The sequence below is a fragment of the Panicum hallii genome, chromosome 3, assembly GCF_002211085.1.
Source record: "Panicum hallii strain FIL2 chromosome 3, PHallii_v3.1, whole genome shotgun sequence".
In the NCBI taxonomy this organism is placed as follows: Eukaryota; Viridiplantae; Streptophyta; class Magnoliopsida; order Poales; family Poaceae; genus Panicum; species Panicum hallii.
Window position 1 is genome coordinate 37,416,353 of NC_038044.1, and position 21,913 is coordinate 37,438,265.

At 50.2% G+C, this 21,913-nt stretch overlaps 1 protein-coding gene across 1 annotated transcript in view; it reads left to right on the forward strand.

Annotated features, from left to right (window-relative positions):
* Nucleotides 1–18,671, forward strand: part of LOC112885414 (nascent polypeptide-associated complex subunit alpha, muscle-specific form-like) — a 38,908-nt gene extending 20,237 nt beyond the window's left edge. The window contains exon 6 of the mRNA XM_025951038.1: nucleotides 18,475–18,671. The gene's annotated coding sequence lies outside the window, so the exon portion shown is untranslated. The remainder of the gene's footprint in view (nucleotides 1–18,474) is intronic.
* The last annotated feature ends 3,242 nt before the right edge of the window (nucleotides 18,672–21,913 follow it).

The window sequence follows — 21,913 nt, forward strand, 5'->3', positions numbered from 1 at the left end:
GTTCAAATCCCTAATTTGAGCATCTTTCGCTTTAACTTTTTCTTCTAGCTTAACAAGGTTAGTTACACAAGATTTGATATCAATTGAATAACATCTTGAGCAACCTTCACTAGTGGAGACATTTGGATCATGAGTTGTTTTGGAGTTGGTTTTGTCATTTTTCAATAAAGTGTCAAAGATAGCTTCAATATCTTTATATTTGACCTCTAGGCTTGAATGCCTTTCTTGAAGCTCACTATGTGCATTCTTTAGATTAACAAAAGAGTCATTAATTAAAGATGATTCTTTAGACATCCTCTTAAGTGAGTCACTGGCACTTGACAAGTCAAGTGTCAATTTATCAACCTTCACCTTTTCCTCAACTAGAGTTTTCTTAAGGGTAAGGTTTCTTTCTTTTTCAAGGATAAGAAAGTCTTCTTGCCTCTCGAGAGTCTCTTTTCTCTTTTCCAATTTTTCCATTAGTTTTTTAATTTGTTTATAGCCTTTTTTGCCAAACTCGTTTATCATGTTTCTTTCTAGTTCGGCCTTCTCTTCATCTAGGTTATTTTTTATATCACAAGATGTTGAGGGAGTAGATGATGGAGGAGCGGAAGCATTTAATACCTTAGTCCCTTGAGCCATAAGGCAAATGGGAAATTCATCATCACTTTCGGAGTAGTTGTTGAAGAGTCTTTGAGTTGGTGTAGGGGCTTGAATAGTAAGAGTTGCTACTTCTTATTTGTCGGAGTCATCACTTGACTCCCAACCTTCACCAACATGAGCATTGTCATGTTTCTTCTTGTATTTCTTGCTCTTCTCCTTGTACTTCTTCTCTTTATCATGGTACTTGTCTTTTGACTTATTGTCCTTCTTGTCATTTTTCTTGTGAGGATAATCGGTGATGTAGTGAAGCGTCCCCCCCATCGGAGGAGACTTAAAAGTGTTGCTTTATCAGTCCCAGGAGGCTGATAACACTTTTATTACATCAGATGGTACATCACCGTACAACTCTTCGCGGTAATGGGCAGTGAAGCGCCACTATCGCAAGGATTACAACAAAGACCCATACTACCACACTAACTACGAACAGGGGATCATCAGAGTCTTGCGCCATGCGGAGCTCCAACGATGACCTCACCCACAGGCAAGACTGGGTGCAGGACGGAACCCTACTCGTCGTTCTCGGGGATGTAGTCGGGATCCTCCACTGTAAAGTAAGAACGGGGTGAGTGCAAACGTACTCAGCAAGTCCAATCACACCCACGGGGGGGTATAACGGAATTAAATGCACAGGATAATCCAAGGATATGGTTACGGTTCTTTTGCGGAAACACAATTATATGTAAGGGTTCGTTTTTTAAAAACATTTCTCAAAACAAGTTTTCAAGTGTCTAAGAACACACGATGTCGATCCACACGGATCCAAGTCTCAAACCGCTACCGGACTCCCCGTCCGCCGTAGCGCACGGCACAACCGCCGGGTACTTTCCAAATAACTCACACCAGCTCAACCATTCCTAGAGAGAAACACTAGTTATGTGACCACACCGTAACTTGCCCAGTACCGTGGGCACGGCTATTCGAATAGATTTTCAACTCTGCAGAGGTGTGCAACTTTACCCACAGGCGGGGTACCACAACACGAACACCTTGGTGCCGGTGCAGATCCCATCGAAGCCCTTACCCACCTTAGCTAGACCTGACTAACCATCACGGGATCTATCAAGGGGTCATTCGACCTAACACCGAGGTTTTACCGGGGCATAAGTCACACAGAGCTTATCCCGTCTCCTTGATCACCCGTTGCTCCCAGCTCTCCCGATGGCTATCAGACTAACTAGTGGGGTTAGGCCAAGCCGTTGCCCATACAACGGTCAAGTGGTTTGCACGACAGGAAGCTAGGTGAGATGTCACAACAACTCGGTCCTTAGGGGTGACAGGACGGACATCTCCCTTCCACGCTCAACCACACAGGTACGAGCACACCATCGGCAATTCACACAGAAATGCCATCCATCCCGTCGGACTCACTTTTCAAAACCACACTTTATCCTTTCCCACACACACGCATTTTCTTTATAATTCAGGCGGTCCAAGTATGGGTATTTCAAGCAAGGGTGGCTATCCTACCGGTTTCCAGCACGCAAAACCATGCAATTTTATAAAATAGGCCACTGGGTTGTGTTTATAAAACTAGGGCAGAAACATGCATCAAAGGGCGGAATTGAACTTGCCATCGTCAAATCCTTGCGGGAAGTCCTGATCGAAACACTGTCCTTCGGGTTCGGGGTCGCAGAACTGGTCCTCAGTTGCTTGGTCGCAGTCGGGAGCCTCGTCGTTCACTCCGTGTCCTACGACGCAAACAAAACAGACACACGATCAAGCGAAGGAACTAAAAGCTTTTATCGTTGAGCTTGAATCGGAAATAATTTAGTTACGGAGTTAGGGATGATATCTTTAGGTGGTTTCTTAATGGCATGACTAAAACTATACTAGAAAGGGCGTGGTAAAATTTCGGGTCGATCGGAGGTCGTTTCGCACATAAAATGACGAGGTAAAGGAAGGTCTATGGGTTAAACAGGGTTACCGGGGCTTATTCGTAAGTTTCCCTAAAAAGGGAAGGGCTTATTTGTAAATCCTAGAAATGTTAGGGGGCAGTGAAAAGTGTGAGGGGCCTATTTGGAAATAAAATTACATAGTGGGGGGACTTAGTTTGAAAGAAATAAAATAACAGGGGCTTTTCTGCAATGCATACAAGGGGGAGGGGCTCTTAACTAAATGGAAAGGAAGGGGGGGGGGCTAAGGGCAAAATTGCCCCTTCTTCTTCCTCCCCTCACCCGTGAAACAGAGGAGGGAGGGGGAGCTCGGGCCGGCCCCAAATCCGGCGGCCTAGGGCTCAATCGCGGCCAGGGAGTGGGGGAAGAGGGAGAGGGGGAGGAGGGGGGCCCATTCCCGGCCTCACCTCGGGCGGGGGTTGCGCGAGGCGGCGGGCCGGCGTGGGGCAGGCGGCGGCGGCCGTGCGGCTCGGCGGGGGCAGCGGTGGAGCGCGGGGGAGAGGCAGGGGCGGCGGTGGAGGCCTGTGGGGGATGAGAGGCCGCGGCCGGCCTACTTATAGGCGGCCGAGCGGCACGGGGAGGCGGTGGCCGGCGGGCGGCTCCACGGGCGGCCATTAATGGCGCCCGTGGCTTGCGGCGGGGCACGGCCGTGCACAGCCGTGCACGTGGGGGGGCCGGGCAGCGGTGTGCGGGCACAGGGGCGGCACGGCGGGCGAGGTGGGGTGCAGCGGCGGGCGGCGCGTCGCCACGGCTCGGCCGTGCGCGGTCGGCACGGCGGGCGGCGCGGCACGCGGTGCACGCGCACGCGCGCGCGTGGGTACGGGCAGCCGGGCACAGGGCGGGGCCAGCGCGCGGGGAGGGGGTTCGGGCATGCGCTTGCGCGTGGGGGGGCCGTGGTGCTCGGCCAGGGGGGGAGGAGGCGTGCGGCCTCGGGGCAGGGAAAGCCAGGAAAGAGAGAAGGAAGAAGAGGAAAAGAAAGAAGAAAGGAAAAGAAGGAAAAGGAAAAGAGAAAGAAAAGAAATGGGAGAGGGAGGAAAAAGAAAAGGAGAGAGAAAAAGAAAAGAGAGGAGGCGCGTGTCGGCGCCGGTCGCGGCGGCGACCGCGGCCGGTCGGCCACGCGCGCGCGGAATCCGCGCTTTGCGCGGGAAGTGACTTGCGCCGGCGCTATTCGCGGCGGTGACCGCGCGCGGACGGCAGACCTCCGGGCGGCGCGGAATGGAACAGCGATACGGTCAGGGGTTAGGGCTAGGGTTTAACGACGAGTGGTTTTTAATCGAAACCTTCTAACGCGTGATTTGACTTGGTAAATTTTTAGGGCGTCACAAACCTACCCCACTTAAATGAATCTCGTCCTCGAGATTCGGCTGACTTCTAAATAGATGGGGAAATTCCTTCTTTAGAGCCTCCTCGCGTTCCCAGGTTGCTTCTTCTACTCCATGTCTGCTCCATTGAACTCTGCAGATCCGTACTTCGGAGTTTCTTGTCCTCCTGGTGACGGTGTCCAGAATCTTGACCGGTACTTCCTGGTATCGCAGATCCGGCTGCAGGTCTATTGTCTCCGCTGGCACGTGTTCACCTTCGGGTATTCTCAAGCATCTTCTTAATTGTGAGACGTGAAACACTGGATGTATATCCGACATTTCTTCTGGTAACTCCAGTCGGTATGCTACTGCCCCGACTCTCTTTAGAACCCGATACGGTCCAATGTACCGAGGGGCTAACTTTCCTTGTACTTGAAACCTTCGCGTTCCCCGAATGGGTGAGACTTTGAGATAGGCGAAATCCCTTGGATCGAAACTTATTTCTCGCCTTCTCTTGTCTGCGTAGCTCTTCTGTCGGGACTGAGCTGCTTTCAATTTCTCGCGGATTTCCGCTACTTTTTCCTCTGCCTCTTTTATAAGTGCGGGCCCCACTAGTGCACGTTCTCCAACTTCCGACCACATCAGGGGCGTTTTGCACTTTCTTCCGTAGAGAGCTTCGAATGGCGACATGCCCAGGCTGGCTTGGTAACTATTGTTGTACGAGAATTCTGCATAGGGCAGACTCTGTTCCCAATCATTTCCATAGGTCAGGACACATGCTCTCAGCATATCTTCCATGATCTGATTCACCCTCTCGGTTTGACCATCCGTCTGTGGGTGGTATGCGGAGCTAAAATCTAACTTAGTGCCCATGGCTTTATGTAGGCTTTTCCAAAACCTAGATGTAAATTGGGTCCCTCTATCCGAGACGATTCTGCTGGGCACTCCATGTAACTTCACTATATTTTCCACGTAAAGTTTTGCCAGCTTTTCTCCGCCATAAGTGGTCCTTACGGGTATGAAATGTGCCGATTTAGTGAGTCGATCCACAATTACCCATATGGAATCGTGTCCCTTCTGTGTTCGGGGTAGTCCCACTACAAAGTCCATTCCTATCTCATCCCACTTCCACACCGGAATAGGCAAGGGTTGTAATAATCCCGCCGGTTTCTGATGCTCGGCCTTGATCCTTTGGCAAGTATCACAATGAGCCACAAATCGTGCAATATCTGCTTTCATTCCATTCCACCAATATTTTTGCTTTATGTCCATATACATCTTGGTGGATCCTGGGTGGATAGAGTAGGCCGAGTTATGGGCTTCGTCCATGATCAATTGCCGGAAATCTCCGTTCTGGGGTACACAAATTCTATCCTCGTACCATAAAGTTCCCTTATCGTCCACTCTGAAACCTGGCGCTTTGTTTTCTCCAGTTTGCTTGCAGATCTTTACTAACTCCTGATCCAAGCTTTGAGCTTCTCTAATTCTATCCTCTAGGGTTGATTGGACGCTTAACACATGGCTGGAACCTCGAGGGACAATGTGCACATTTAATCGTGCCATTTCCTCGCGCAGGTTGTCATCCTTGGGTCCATAGGATTTTCGGCTTAAGGCGTCGGCTACCACATTCGCCTTTCCGGGGTGATACTGAATTTCCAAATTATAGTCCTTGACCAACTCCAACCATCTTCTCTGCCTTAAATTTAGATCCGGCTGGGTAAAGATGTACTTCAGACTCTTGTGATCGGTGTAAACCTCACACTTATTCCCGATCAAGTAATGCCTCCAAATCTTGAGGGCATGCACTACGGCTGCTAATTCCAAGTCATGGGTCGGATAGTTCTGCTCGTGGGTCCGGAGTTGACGGGAAGCATATGCAACGACTTTCCCATCTTGCATCAGCACACACCCTACTCCTTGTCGGGATGCATCACAATAAATGACAAAATCCCGATGGATGTCCGGTAAGGTCAGCACTGGGGCGGTTGTCAGCCTTTGTTTCAACTCTTGAAAACTTCTTTCACAACTTTCTGTCCAGGCGAACTTCCTTTCTTTCTTAAGAAGTTCCGTCATGGGTCGGGCTATTTTGGAGAATCCCTCAATAAATCTCCGATAGTACCCAGCTAATCCAAGGAAGCTCCTGATTTCCCTAACGTTAGTTGGCTGCTGCCAATTGGAAACGGCTTCGACCTTCTCTGGGTCCACTGCTACGCCTTCCGCGGTCAGGATATGACCAAGGAAAGCTACTCTCTCCAGCCAGAATTCGCACTTGCTGAACTTGGCATATAACCTATGTACCCTCAGCTTTTCCAATACTACCCGCAGATGTTGCTCATGTTCCTGAATACTCTTAGAGTAGATAAGTATGTCGTCGATAAAAACTACGACAAACTTATCCAGCTCGTCCATAAATACTTTGTTCATGAGGTTCATAAATAGGCAGGGGCATTGGTTAGTCCGAAGGACATTACAGTGAACTCAAACTGCCCGTAGCGGGTGACAAAAGCTGTTTTGGGGATGTCACTTTCTCTAATCTTGAGCTGGAAGTACCCTGACCTTAAATCGATCTTGGAAAAGTACTTGGCTCCCTTTAGCTGATCGAACAGGTCATCAATCCTGGGAAGAGGGTACTTGTTCTTAATGGTAACCTCATTCAGTGCTCGGTAGTCCACGCACAACCTCATGCTCCCGTCTTTCTTCTTGACAAACAGTACTGGGGCTCCCCATGGCGACGAGCTTGGTCTGATGAAGCCAATCCTCTGCAGTTCTTCTAGTTGATTCTTTAATTCTGTCAATTCAGAGGCCGCCATCCTATAGGGTCTCTTGGCTATCGGAGAGGTTCCGGGAATAAGGTCTATGACGAATTCTATATCCCTGTCCGGCGGCATACCGGGAAGCTCTTCAGGGAATACATCTGGGTATTCGTTTACTACCGGAACTCCTTCTAAGGGCTTGGCTTCCATACTAAATACCATTGGGTCATATTTACTATCCCGGGTACGGCAGATCACTTGTACTCCTTCGTGGTTGGTTAGGTGTACCACTTTATCAGTGCAGCCTATGAGACCATTGTGTCGGCTTAACCAATCCATCCCAAGGATCACGTCTATCCCCCCAGGTTTAAGTACTACCAAATCTGCTAGAAAGTCTACCCCACTTAAATTGATCTTTACCCGTGGGCAACCTAATTGACAATTGATGTCGCCTCCAGGCGTCCGGGTTAATAGGGGTGTCTTTAGTAGTACTGTAGGTATTTTGTGTTTCTCCACATAGCTCGAGGATATAAACGAGTGTGATGCTCCAGAATCAAACAATACTGTCGCCAGAGCTGAGTTGACTAGATACTCACCGAGCACTACGCCCTGAGCTTCTTGAGCCTCCTGCGCGTCGATGTGGTTGACGCGGGCTCGTCCAAAGGATCGCTGCCTCACCTGCTGGCTGCCGTCGTTGTTGCGGACGGGCACTCGGTTAGCACCGGTCAGGGCTGGTCTGGGTCCATTCACTGTGTTGGAGAAGGCTGACGTGGCCGGCTTATTCTTGGCGTAGGGGCAATTGGCGATGAAGTGCCCCGTCTCACGGCAGTTGAAGCAGGCCCTAACATTGTTGTTGTCGGAGGCGGCCAGACTTATGTTGCTCTGCGGGGCCCTCATGGTATTCTGACTCTTGGGCTGTGCTTCAGAAGCTCGTGATCCAGTCACTTGGGACTGGGTTCTATACTGCATTGGGGCCTGGGATCTTGGTGCAGTGTAGTTGGAGTTTCTCGGCTTTTGGAAGCGGTCCTGTTGGCGAACCTTACTTTCCAAGAATTTGCGTTTATTGTCTTTTCTTTCTTCAGCCTTGGCCCTTTCTGTGAGGATGGCCTTGTTCATCAGGGTGTTGAAGTCCGGATAGATCTGGGGAGTAAGCAAGGTCCGGAGCTCTGGGCTTAACCCCTTCTTGAACATGTCTTGCTTTTTATCGTCGTCGTTCACCTCTTCCGGCGCATATCGGGCCAAGTCTATGAACCGGTGGGTGTATTCTTCCACCGTCATACTCCCTTGTTGTAGCGCGCGGAATTCATCCGCCTTGCGCTTCATAGTGGCCGAAGGGATGTGGTAGCGGCGGAACTCCCTTACAAATTCTCCCCAGGTGATGGTAGAGGCATCTTCGGCTGCAGCACAATAGTTTTCCCACCAGGATAATGCTGTTCCGGTGAGCTGGTGAGCTGCCAGAAGGACTTTATCCCGGTCCTGGCATTCGAATGGTTCGAGCTTCCTCTGAATTACTCGCAACCAGTCGTCAGCATCCAACGGGTTGCAGGATCCGGCGAAGGTAGGCGGCTTGGTCCTTAGAAAGGCCGTCAGCTTGTCGTTCATATTCTGCCCTCGTGGCTGCCGGTTAATGAGGGCATTCGCCAGAGTCTCCAGTATGAGGGTCTGGTTATGGATGATCTGCGCCAGGTCTCCGAGGGTGGGGGTGGTGGTAGTTGTTCTCCTTCCTGACTTCCCCCTCGGTTCTGGCTTACTTCTTGTTCTCCTTGGGGAAGATCTTGTTCAACGGGATGCGCTCCGACACTAGTGGCTACGGGGTTCCGGCCACGCGAGGCCCTCGCAACGTTCCGGGGGTCACCTGTTGATTGGGTAAATTAGGGTTACGATTATGTGATGTTTAAGTTGTTTAATTCGTATATAGGGCAGAATCTACCTTCTGCCTGTATTCATATAAATAACCAGCACACGACAAACCAGCACACAACATCACAAACAACAAGCACGAACCATTTTATTACTGCAAGGGGGTACAACTTGGGGTAAGGCTAGGCCTCGTACTACTTGTCCAGGATTAGGCACGTTTTAACGAAAGCGGCTAGGGATACATCACTAGGGTAGCGACGGTCCTTCTACTTGCGGGGCGTGCCTTCTTCTGGGGCGTGCCTTGCCTGCCGTCCTCTGGGTTTCCACTGTCGAGGGTTGCGCTGCAGCATTTCTTCGGCGGCAGCAGCGGAACTTTCAGGGTTCTCGGGTGGGGCTTGTGTGTTTCTGAAGAGTGTCCCCCATCCAATGATGGGTGTCCGAGTAAAACATGGTCCTCCCTATCGCCGGGACTGGTGTTCCGCTTTGGGTCCAATCTTGCATACGCCGGTCTCGGGCTTGCCTGAGGCTCTCTTGGGCGACCGCTTCGCTACTGACCGCGGCTGCGGCTCTCGCCTCGGCATGGGCGGCTCGGATCTGCTGTATCCTCACCGCGAGTTCTGCTTGCTCGGCTCGATGGGTCTGCTCCCTTAGAAGATTGGCTTGCTCATCAAAAAGTTGGTCCAGGGCGGCTAGGTAAGTGGTCACTTGGTATAGGGGTCCTTCTTCGTGGCGACGTCGTTCCAGGTTTCTTATGCGTGCTTCCCAGACTGGGGTCCTGATGGCCGGCGGGAAGAACTTCGCTGGCGTGGGGGCGAGGTGTTCTTCAAAAATCCGGCACAAATAACGAAGTGCTTTTCTGATGGCCAGGGGGTAGGTATCTTGGTGTCTAAATCCTGTGGCGGTCGCTCGCCAAGGCTGGATGTCGGTGTACGGTTGCTCCTGGCGATGACCAGGATCACCCTGCAGCGGAGGGTACCATGGTGCTCGTACTCTCGGCTGTAGTACCTTGGGCGTTCCGTAACGCCAAGGTCCTCCAGGGTGTTGATTAAGAGGCTGGGGAATCCAGGTGCAGCTTGGCAATCGCCCTGGGTCCATCCTTCCTCAGCCATCTGAAACAGAAACAGGGTAAACACCTGGTACAAGTGCAAAAGGGAGTAGATGATATTTATTATTACAACAAGGGTGGTACAGTTTTTATGGATACGTGGTCATTCGGGTAGGGTTTTTGCTAGGGTGCTAATCCTATTATGGGATTCTTCCTCGGTCCTGATAGAGCGCTTCTTTATTGGAAGGAACTGATCCATCTCGTTTTCGGTCTGAGTACCCTTGTCCCAATGGGTCTCCATGGGTTCTTCTTCTTCTTCTTCGATCCATCCACCTATCCCGTTGCGGTTCTCGTATTCTTGCATCTGGGCTTGGAGGGCGGCTAAGGAATACTCGGCGCTTGCGGCTCTTGTCCGTTGTTCCTCCAGCTCCTGGGTTAACTTTTCAACCCCATGGATTAGCTGCTTCAGTTGTGCCGCTTGCTCGCGGTAGAGTGCGTCCAAGCCAGTGAGGTAGATGGACAGGTGAGAAACCGTGTATTCCAGGTCTTCTTCTTCTCGTCCAAGTCCCTCATTCGAGCAATCCAAGTGCGCCCTCTTCCCTCAACGGGTGGGAAAAATCCCATAGGAGTCGCTGAAGGTGGTGCCTGTAGAGCACACGCAGTCATCGCAGGGCTTTACGAGCGGCCTTTCGATAGGTGTCGGGGAAGCGGAAACCAGTGGTGGAGATGAACCAAGGGTCCACATCAGGATAGCGGGTGCTTTTCTCCACAAAAACCATTACGTCGCACCGAAGGGTGCCTCCGGCGATGTACTCACGGTAGGCATACTCCGGTAGTTCCATAACCCCGACGCGTTCCAGGCTGAGCAATAGTAACTTGGGAGACCGGGCTCTGCGTGGCAGATTCCGCTAACCCATCCATTGCCAGCCATCTGGAACAAGGCAAAGACCAGTGGTGAGTGTTTGTGCAGAAAGTTTCTAAATCCGGACAAGCTCTAGAGCCTAGAAAGGGGTCTCGCTCCTAGGGTTACGTCCTACGGCCAGCCTACGGCTCTGATACCACCTGAAGCGTCCCCCATCGGAGGAGACTTAAAAGTGTTGCTTTATCAGTCCCAGGAGGCTGATAACACTTTTATTACATCAGATGGTACATCACCGTACAACTCTTCGCGGTAATGGGCAGTGAAGCGCCACTATCGCGAGGATTACAACAAAGACCCATACTACCACACTAACTACGAACAGGGGATCATCAGAGTCTTGCGCCATGCGGAGCTCCAACGGTGACCTCACCCACAGGCAAGACTGGGTGCAGGACGGAACCCTACTCGTCGTTCTCGGGGATGTAGTCGGGATCCTCCACTGTAAAGTAAGAACGGGGTGAGTACAAACGTACTCAGCAAGTCCAATCACACCCACGGGGGGGGGGGGGTATAACGGAATTAAATGCACAGGATAATCCAAGGATATGGTTACGGTTCTTTTGCGGAAACACAATTATATGTAAGGGTTCGTTTTTTAAAAACATTTCTCAAAACAAGTTTCAAGTGTCTAAGAACACACGATGTCGATCCACACGGATCCAAGTCTCAAACCGCTACCGGACTCCCCGTCCCCGTAGCGCACGGCACAACCGCCGGGTACTTTCCAAATAACTCACACCAGCTCAACCATTCCTAGAGAGAAACACTAGTTATGTGACCACACCGTAACTTGCCCAGTACGTGGGCACGGCTATTCGAATAGATTTTCAACTCTGCAGAGGTGTGCAACTTTACCCACAGGCGGGGTACCACAACACGAACACCTTGGTGCCGGTGCAGATCCCATCGAAGCCTTACCCACCTTAGCTAGACCTGACTAACCATCACGGGATCTATCAAGGGGTCATTCGACCTAACACCGAGGTTTTACCGGGGCATAAGTCACACAGAGCTTATCCCGTCTCCTTGATCACCCGTTGCTCCCAGCTCTCCCGATGGCTATAGACTAACTAGTGGGGTTAGGCCAAGCCGTTGCCCATACAACGGTCAAGTGGTTTGCACGACAGGAAGCTAGGTGAGATGTCACAACAACTCGGTCCTTAGGGGTGACAGGACGGACATCTCCCTTCCACGCTCAACCACACAGGTACGAGCACACCATCGGCAATTCACACAGAAATGTCATCCATCCCGTCGGACTCACTTTCAAAACCACACTTTATCCTTTCCCACACACACGCATTTTCTTTATAATTCAGGCGGTCCAAGTATGGGTATTTCAAGCAAGGGTGGCTATCCTACCGGTTTCCAGCACGCAAAACCATGCAATTTTTATAAAATAGGCCACTGGGTTGTGTTTATAAAACTAGGGCAGAAACATGCATCAAAGGGCGGAATTGAACTTGCCATCGTCAAATCCTTGCGGGAAGTCCTGATCGAAACACTGTCCTTCGGGTTCGGGGTCGCAGAACTGGTCCTCAGTTGCTTGGTCGCAGTCGGGAGCCTCGTCGTTCACTCCGTGTCCTACGACGCAAAAAACAGACACACGATCAAGCGAAGGAACTAAAAGCTTTTATCGTTGAGCTTGAATCGGAAATAATTTAGTTACGGAGTTAGGGATGATATCTTTAGGTGGTTTTTTAATGGCATGACTAAAACTATACTAGAAAGGGCGTGGTAAAATTTCGGGTCGATCGGAGGTCATTTCGCAATAAAATGATGAGGTAAAGGAAGGTCTATGGGTTAAACAGGGTTACCGGGGCTTATTCGTAAGTTTCCCTAAAAAGGGAAGGGCTTATTTGTAAATCCTAGAAATGTTAGGGGGCAGTGAAAAGTGTGAGGGGCCTATTTGGAAATAAAATTACATAGTGGGGGGACTTAGTTTGAAAGAAATAAAATAACAGGGGCTTTTCTGCAATGCATACAAGGGGGAGGGGCTCTTAACTAAATGGAAAGGAAGGGGGGGGCTAAGGGCAAAATTGCCCCTTCTTCTTCCTCCCCTCACCCGTGAAACAGAGGAGGGAGGGGGAGCTCGGGCCGGCCCCAAATCCGGCGGCCTAGGGCTCAATCGCGGCCAGGGAGTGGGGGAAGAGGGAGAGGGGGAGGAGGGGGGCCCATTCCCGGCCTCACCTCGGGCGGGGGTTGCGCGAGGCGGCGGGCCGGCGTGGGGCAGGCGGCGGCGGCCGTGCGGCTCGGCGGGGCAGCGGTGGAGCGCGGGGGAGAGGCAGGGGCGGCGGTGGAGGCCTGTGGGGATGAGAGGCCGCGGCCGGCCTACTTATAGGCGGCCGAGCGGCACGGGGGGCGGTGGCCGGCGGGCGGCTCCACGGGCGGCCATTAATGGCGCCCGTGGCTTGCGGCGGGGCACGGCCGTGCACAGCCGTGCACGTGGGGGGGCCGGGCGGCGGTGTGCGGGCACAGGGGCGGCACGGCGGGCGAGGTGGGTGCAGCGGCGGGCGGCGCGTCGCCACGGCTCGGCCGTGCGCGGTCGGCACGGCGGGCGGCGCGGCACGCGGTGCACGCGCACGCGCGCGCGTGGGTACGGGCAGCCGGGCACAGGGCGGGGCCAGCGCGCGGGGAGGGGTTCGGGCATGCGCTTGCGCGTGGGGGGGCCGTGGTGCTCGGCCAGGGGGGAGGAGGCGTGCGGCCTCGGGGCAGGGAAAGCCAGGAAAGAGAGAAGGAAGAAGAGGAAAAGAAAGAAGAAAGGAAAAGAAGGAAAAGGAAAAGAGAAAGAAAAGAAATGGGAGAGGGAGGAAAAAGAAAGGAGAGAGAAAAAGAAAAGAGAGGAGGCGCGTGTCGGCGCCGGTCGCGGCGGCGACCGCGGCCGGTCGGCCACGCGCGCGCGGAATCGCGTTTGCGCGGGAAGTGACTTGCGCCGGCGCTATTCGCGGCGGTGACCGCGCGCGGACGGCAGACCTCCGGGCGCGCGGATGGAACAGCGATAGGGTCAGGGGTTAGGGCTGGGTTTAACGACGAGTGGTTTTTAATCGAAAACCTTCTAACGCGTGATTTGACTTGGTAAATTTTTAGGGCGTCACATGTAAGTGACCTTTCTCACCGCACTCATAACATCTTCTTTGGTGAACCGGCTTCTTGTCACCTCTTCTCTTCATGAACTTCTTCAAATTCTTCACCATCATGGCGGTCTCTTCATCGGTGCTATCATTGTCACTTGAATCTTCCTTCTTCTTTGACTTTGAGGTCTTCTCTTTTGACTCATTCTTCTTGCTTGGTTCGGCCTTTAGAGCAATTGCCTTGACTTTACTTTGTTCAATTGATTTGGACACATCCAAGTTGTTCATCTTATGGAATTGCAACTTTTTGAACAACTCTATGGGTAGCATATGCTTAAATTTTTTTTGTCTCTAATCATGGTTGCAAGCATTGGATTCTTCGGAGCATATGCTCTAAGCATTTTCTTGGTGACTTTGTGCTCATCCCAATCCTTACTACCAAGCATCCTTATCTCGGTCACAAGAAGCTTCAAGCGATCATGCATTTCTTTGACTTTAATCCTTCTTCATGACAAAGGATTCAAGTTCCCCTTGAAGAACATCCATCTTTCCCTCCTTGACCACATCCGTTCCTTCATGAGACAATTGGAGTGTATCCCAAATGTCCTTTGCAATTTCAAGCCCTCTTATCTTGTTGTATTCATATGAGCTTAGAGAGTTTCGAAGAACCATCACGGCTTGAGCATTTCAGAAGAAGTCATGTTCTTGCTCTTTTGTGTGAGGGGGCTTGGCGTTAATGTCCACACCTACAACCACAATAGTTCAAAGAGAGGGATGAAGACCATATAAGTACATTTTCATATCATCGCTCCAACAAGCATAGTCACTCCCATCAAAGTGAGGAACTTTTCCATTGGAACCGATGTAAAAGCAAGGTTAGCGGGATCAAGAGTTTTATGAGAGGAAGAAGTCTCATATGAATGAGACACCGCATGAAGTCCTGCAAGGATTTCTTTCTCCTTCAAATTCTTCTTGAGAAGCTTTTGTGCTTTCTTCTCGGCTTGTTTGGCAATCTTCTTTCTTATTTTCTCACTTCGTTTCTTCTTCTTCTCCATTTCCTCCAAGCTCTCATCAACATCGCTTATAGCGAAGTCGTCATCATCATCTGAGCATGATTCCACAACCACATGTCCTTTCTCGGAGGGTGCACCAATACCGGAGTTATCACCGATCCCGACCATAGTGTGTTTCCCTTAGCGGTTAAGCCTTAATCAAGGGATTAGGCTCTGATACCAATTGAAAGGACCAACGCAGGCCTAAAGGGGGGTGAATAGGCCTTGTTCAATTTTTTCCTGAAAATCTTGACAGAAAAACGTCAGCGGCCGGATGATCCGGCTCAAGGTCGGATCTTCCGGGCGGCGGATGATCCGGCCTAAGGTCGGATCTTCCACCCGGGAGAAAATAACCAACAACTAAATTCAAAATATACTTAACTTTTGATGATTCCCTTTGAATACAAAGTTGGTAAAAGGTATTGCAAAGCCTATGCAGGAATCCAATATACGAGATCTACGCCTATCTAGTAGATCAGGTCAAAACAAGCTCAAGAACGATATGAACAACAATAAGTAAATGGAGACACAAGATTTAATCCGAAGTTTACTTCACAAAGGAGCTACGTCTCCGTTGAGATGCTCACAAAAAGCCGGGCTATCAGTAGCCCCAAGTCTCTCACAATCAACCACAAAGGAGGATTGAGTTACTTACTATTGATCTCACAAAGAGAGGGGTAATACAAACTTTCGGGAGCTCAAACCACAAAGGAATGGGAGCTTACCGGCACCTCTAACCGTCTAGGAGCTAGGCTCCAAGAGTAACAAATGCAAATCGACGAATCAAAGGATGCTTCAAGTGCTTCTTGAGATGAATAAGTGAAAGCCCACGAAGTGCTCTCTTCCCACACCCCAAATCTCACTCCCTCTCAATCCCTAGGTGAATCCTTGCAAGAATCAAGCTCTTGGATGGAGGGGAGGGTTGAAATGAATGCTGTGGAGATGTGTTAGGTCGTGGGAAGCAGCAGGAGTGAATGAGGGGGGGTGAAAGGGTATAAATACCCCACCCACCTCAAGTGACCGTTATGTGTATTTCTGAGGGGTACCGGATCATCCGGTGTTAGTCCGGATCATCCGAGCAAGCAACAGAATAGGTCAAAATACACTACGCAACTCCCATGGCAGGATCATCCGGCCTAGGGTCCGCACTCATTTAAGCACGAAAAGCTCTCCAGAATTCCCAGGGCCGGATCATCCGGCCATGGGGTCGGATCATCCGACAGGTGACAGAAGGTTTCAGGCTTAGAGGCCGGATCATCCGGCCTAGGGAATTTAGAAGGTAGATTTTCTCAAGAAAGAATTTCATTTCAAACTGAAGCACTTTGACAACCTGGATCAATCGACAGCATCCCCCTTTATAGTACGGTGGTCCTATACTCAAATTCAAAACGAAAATCTGAATTAAATCACCAGTGAACTCCACCATCATACATATTTGAATTGGGGACCTTCTTTTCATCTTCTTCTCAATTCTTTCATTTTATTTTTGCACACAACTTCATCAAAACATCATATCCCAAATTGTGATTGTCAAGAATCACCAAAATCAATTAGGGGCCTAAATGCACTTTCAAGTCGGTGCAGGTGTACCGGCGTCGTTCGGCGCCGACACTGGCGCCGCTTTCTGCTCCGGAGGCTCTTGCGATGCCGACGCCGGAGCCGTCGCCGCCGCCGCCTCCTCCGCCTCCCTCTCGAGCCAAGGTGGAGGTATACCACCCGCCGGTCATCCATCGGGATCCTGGGCATATCCATCCCATGGTGACTCGGTGGATGGCGTCTCAGGCCGCGACTCTTTTCGCCGCCGAGGGAGAGCCGCGGGTCTCTCCGGTACCCTCCTCTGTCCGCGACGCCTTGGCGGATCCTCACTGGCGTCGCGTGATGGAAGAGGAGTACGCTGCTCTTCTTGCCAACCAGACGTGGGACCTCGTGCCGCGTCTGTCTGGTTGCAATGTGGTGACTGGCAAGTGGATCTGGACGCATAAGCGTTGGGCTGATGGCACACTAGAGCGCTACAAGGCTCGCTGGGTTCTCCGGGGGTTCACTCGGCGGCCTGGTGTGGACTATGACAAGAGCTACAGCCCAGTCGTGAAGCCTGCTACGGTGCGCACAGTCCTCTCGCTTGCGCTCTCGCGCTCTTGGCCTGTGCACCAACTGGACGTGAAGAATGCGTTTCTTCACGGCACTCTGTTAAAGACTGTCTACTGCTCTCAGCCAGCGGGATTTGTGGATTCGAGTCGTCCGGATATGGTCTGCCGGCTCAACAAGTCTCTCTATGGACTGAAGCAGGCTCCTCGGGCTTGGTACTCTCGGTTCGCCACGTTCTTGCTGACATTGGGGTTCACCGAGGCCAAGTCTGACACGTCTCTCTTCGTCTACCGCCGTGGGGATGAGACTTTCTATCTGCTGCTCTACGCTGATGACATTGTGCTCATAGCCTCTAGTCAGTAGTTGCTTCAGAGTGTCATCTCCTCTCTGCAGCAGGAGTTTTCTATGAAGGATCTCGGTCAGCTCCACCACTTCTTGGGCGTCACTGTTGAGCCTCGCCCGTATGGTCTTCTCATGCACCAGCGGCAGTACGCACTCGATATCCTGGAGCGGGCTGGGATGACTGATTGCAAGCCATGTTCCACTCCTATCGACACTCAGGCGAAGCTGTCCGCTGATCTGGGTGATCCGGTGGCTGATCCTACTGCCTACCGGAGTCTGGCTGGTGCTTTGCAATACCTCACCTTCACCAGGCCGGACCTCACCTACGCTGTCCAGCAGGTCTGTCTCCGTATGCATGATCCCCGGGAGTCACACCTTGCTGCGCTGAAGCGTCTCCTCCCCTACGTCCGTGGCACTGTGGACCTCGGCTTGGTACTTCACCGCTCGTCCTCTGTTGAGCTGGTGGTCTACACCGACGCTGACTGGGCTGGCTGCCCGGACACTCGTCGCTCCACTTCTGGCTACGCCGTCTTCCTGGGCGGCAACCTGGTCTCCTGGTCGTCCAAGCGGCAGCCAGTTGTCTCTCGCTCCAGTGCCGAGGCGGAGTACCGGGCTGTCGCTAATGGCGTAGCGGAGGCGTCCTGGCTACGACAGCTCTTGGCGGAGCTCCACAGCCCGCTCGCCAAGAGCACGCTCGTCTACTGCGACAACGTCATCGCCGTGTATCTCTCCACCAACCCCGTCCAACATCAACGGACGAAGCACGTGGAGATCGACCTACACTTCGTGCGCGACAGAGTCGCAATCGGCGATGTTCGGGTCCTCCATGTCCCGACCACCTCCCAGTTTGCTGACATCTTCACCAAGGGCCTGCCCTGCTCGACCTTCTCGGAGTTTCGATCCAGCCTCAACGTAGCCGGTGGCTAGTTGTGGCTGGGGGGGGGGTATTTGCCCTTTGTACTCTATTTGTACTCTCTTCTTGTCCAGTCTTGAACACCGCTTCGCCGGTAGTTCAGACTGCAGGGGGGTGTTGGAGTATATTGAGCCCATGTGTATAGAGGCCCATGTATATAACTATTATACCCTGTTTAGGGTTTGCAATGGAAAAATTACTGTTCATCATTATGCATTCCACAACTACACATAATGGCTATCAACATTCTGACCACCCAGATTATGAGTTGTATGGATCATGCTTTCTTATCTTCTGTTACCTATGTTTCAACTTGTAACTGGAATGTATGCCAATGCTATTCAGTTATTCTTATCCTGACATGTATATGCCATCCTTAATGTAAATAGAAATGAACCTTGCTAGCTGTTTTCTGCATCATGGTTAGATGGTTCTGGCAGACATTCACAGTCTTTGCAACATTGGATTGTTGTAACCTTGAATAGCCGGATTTCATAAGCTATTAAGGAAGCGTCAATTCATCCTAAGGTTGAAATGATTTCTGTGCAAATGCAATTCTTCTTTTTGCTGGAGATTGATATACTGTCCAAATGCAGGTGACAGTGTGCTAATTGTGGGCTAGTGGCAGTGATGTTGGACAAGGAGATAATAGTTTGGCTTTAGAGATAATAGTTGATTTGTATGAATTCAATTGATTAGGCTTGTGTATGACTACATTTCATGGCTGTGTGCTGTATTGTATCTAATGGAAAAAATCTATGTACCTCTAATGTATATAAAGGATGAAACTGTGTATTGGTGTCTCATTTGTTTTTTTTGTTAAATTCGACATTGGAGACGGGAGTTGTGAATTCACGTCACTAATGAGGGTCATATCAGTGACGTGTTTCCCTAGCTTCTGTCACTGATGATCTTATCAGTGATGGGGTCTAGTCAAGTGCGTCACTGATATGGGTAATCAGTAACGGGTTACTGGTAAAACACGTCACTGACGCATTTTGGTATCACGTGTCACTGATGTTTGGGTTATTAGTGATGAGGTTTTCTGCATCACTAATATGATTCACATCAGTGACGAAAATTTCTGCCGTCACCAATGTTAGTCTACAGCCGTAACTAGTATGGGTACTCTGACGTAGTGATTGAGCTACACACATGCGCTTGCATGTTCCTGGGCAGCAAGGTTTCCTGGTTTGGCTCTGGTGCACTGCAAACTTATTACCGATCTTGGACATGGATATGGAGGTAGCCACTCATCCGGTCCAAGAGAGTTCTCCATTGGTTAGTTTAAAAGAAAAGCATCTCTCTTCTGATCATAATTGTTGTGTAGGTGAGATGGTAAACCCGGCACGGGCGAGGACCCCAAGCAAGTTCGAATGCTCATAACTGCTTTAGGAGCATCCAAATCAACCGGTGGATGGATGGAATAATGGAGGTTAGCAGCGAGGAGCTGAGTTCGTGTATCATGTGTTAACCTGTTCTAGTAGCTTGTTGTGGCGTCCAAGACAGTAGGATTGAGACGGATTAGTGGAGTGATTGTCTGGTAATTTAACTTAGTGGATGATCAGTTTGTGTGTGGTAGTGTCGAACTTGGGATCAAGTAACATGTCTTGGTTTGTTGCCTTAAATGATGTGGAGACCTCCTGCACGCAGCTTCTTGTGACATTCATTTGTTTTTTTAAAAAAATCACATATTGCTGGTAAATTTCAGTGAAGCAGGTGGATGTGAAACTTCATCAAGAGCGCTAACGAAACCCTCGAAAGAAACATTAAATCACTCTATATACAACAAGGAAAAGTTTATAGGAAAGGAAGAATGGGAAAAATGGGTGTAGAACAACGATTAATTACCGAGCCTCTAACGTATCTCAAGTTTAGAGAGTTAAACAAAAAAGATGCACTCCAGCAGTATTATGGGGAGGTCTCCAAATCCCCTCCTCCACCCTCTAATCCTACGGGGTCTCATAGGGAGCCCTCTAGTGTAGATTAGAATTGAGAGCCAATATTGATAGAGTTGAAGTAAATTTGAAAGCTCCTAAAAATAGAAACAGCCCCATTTAGTATTTGGAGGATCTGTTTTAGAGAGTATTGTTGGAGTTGCTCTTAACAAAACAAATTTGCAGTTTCAGCTTTCGAACTGACAAGCAAATTAAAGAGAAACCACCTGCACTCAACGGACACTTTGTGAGAAAAATCCGGCTGCTGCGTGAAGTATGTCATCACGCCGCTGGTACTCCAATGCTAGCTCCTGCAACAGTGAGTAGAGGCAGACAGGGCTTCCATGAGCTGAGCACACCCACGTTTGAATCTAGCGCTAACACCTGGCACGTTTGTGCCTATGGCTGGCACAAATATATGGGCGAGGATATATATCAGCTGGCCGACGATCCATAATCGTCTCCCGTGGAACAAATGATGAATTAATCCTGTTTTAACGGTCAGGAAAATAAAAAAACGACTCTGATGTCTCACTGCTAACACACCTCATCATGCGCTGATGAGGCGTTTGCAATAGCCGGTTCTGTGTTAGTAAAATGCAACGTGCCATGGTACTAGGATTGGTACGGCTACAGGGTTGACACGGCTTATTCACGGACGTCAACAAACTAAACTGCAGGGTAGGATAGCTTCCACCTACTAGCATATCTTTTCCAAGAAAGGTTGGGTCTCACTGCGATCTCACACTTGTTCAAACTAGGCAGTCAAAGCAACACCACCAACACTCCACACCCTGCTGTGTTGCTGCTACTTTTTTCAAGACCCACTGACCCGGCCACACTTCCAGTCACCCCGACGTGCGTTCTTGCAGTTGGAAAGCATCCAATGCATATCAGATGGCAGCGTTCAAACCGTACAGGCAGCAGTTCAGCACAAAGCTCTTTGCAGTGACCATCCCTCCAGCCCACAGCAGTGGATGAGGCCACAGTTCTTGCAGTTGAAGTGTAGTAGCACACTCGCTCCGTGGTCCTAGTCTGACAAGACAGATGGCTCGTCTCTACCACCAGCCCCTCGTCTCGGTCTTCCTCCTGCTCCTCGCTGGCCTCGCAGTAGCCGCTGATCTCCCAGCAGCGAAGGAGGACATCACCATGCTTTACGCGGCTGTGGATCCGCCGCGGAAGAAGATCATCAGGATCTCAGTGCACTACGTCGAGCGACAACTAGTTCAGACTCGTCTTGACGTCCATTGGATTCCAATCTGATTGGATCCGTAATGGCTCTAACGGATTTAATTTATCAAGGTATTAAGCCAGTCTCAATGCACAGTTTTATCAAGACTGAGAACTTGGTAACTGTGCCACAAGAGTGTCATAGTGATAAAACTCCCCTCACATACTATAAAACTCCACCTCCTCTCTCCTGTTAATGACAGATGACCCTATCATGTAATCAAATTTGCTGATGTGGCATGATATTTAATATCCATAAAACTTCTCATGAAACCCCACTATGACTGGTCTTAGAGTCATAAAGTGCTATAAGTGACTGGCATTAGAGTCATAAAACGCCATAAGTGTCATAGGCCCGCTAGGGACATCTATATAAAGCGGGACCCGTGTGTGCAGTGCTCCTAATAATAAATTTTGATTTATAATCTTCAAGGATAAGGTCGGTCTCAATGGGAGTTTTATGGAGAGTTTCGTGACATTGAATTCTATACCACGTCATCAATTGTGCTGATATGGCAAGGAGAGATAAGGAGGGAGTTTCATAGGATGTGAGAGAAATTTTATCATCATAAAACTCATCTGGCATGGTTACCTAGTTCTCAATCTTAATAATTGTACTATGAATTGTGCACTGAGACTAGTCTCTAGGCATCACACATGCCATCACTCATCCACAATACACGACAAGTCAAGCCCTTAATTAGCGAGTCGATATTCTACAAAACAATACATACTGTGTGAAAGTATACCTTAATTATATTGGACATGATTTTTTCTCAAATTTCAGAGACCTATTTTGTACTTCGTCAGGGGCTTCAAATTGCAGTGCGATGGCCGGTGGGGCTCATGCGTCACCAAAAAACTAGTC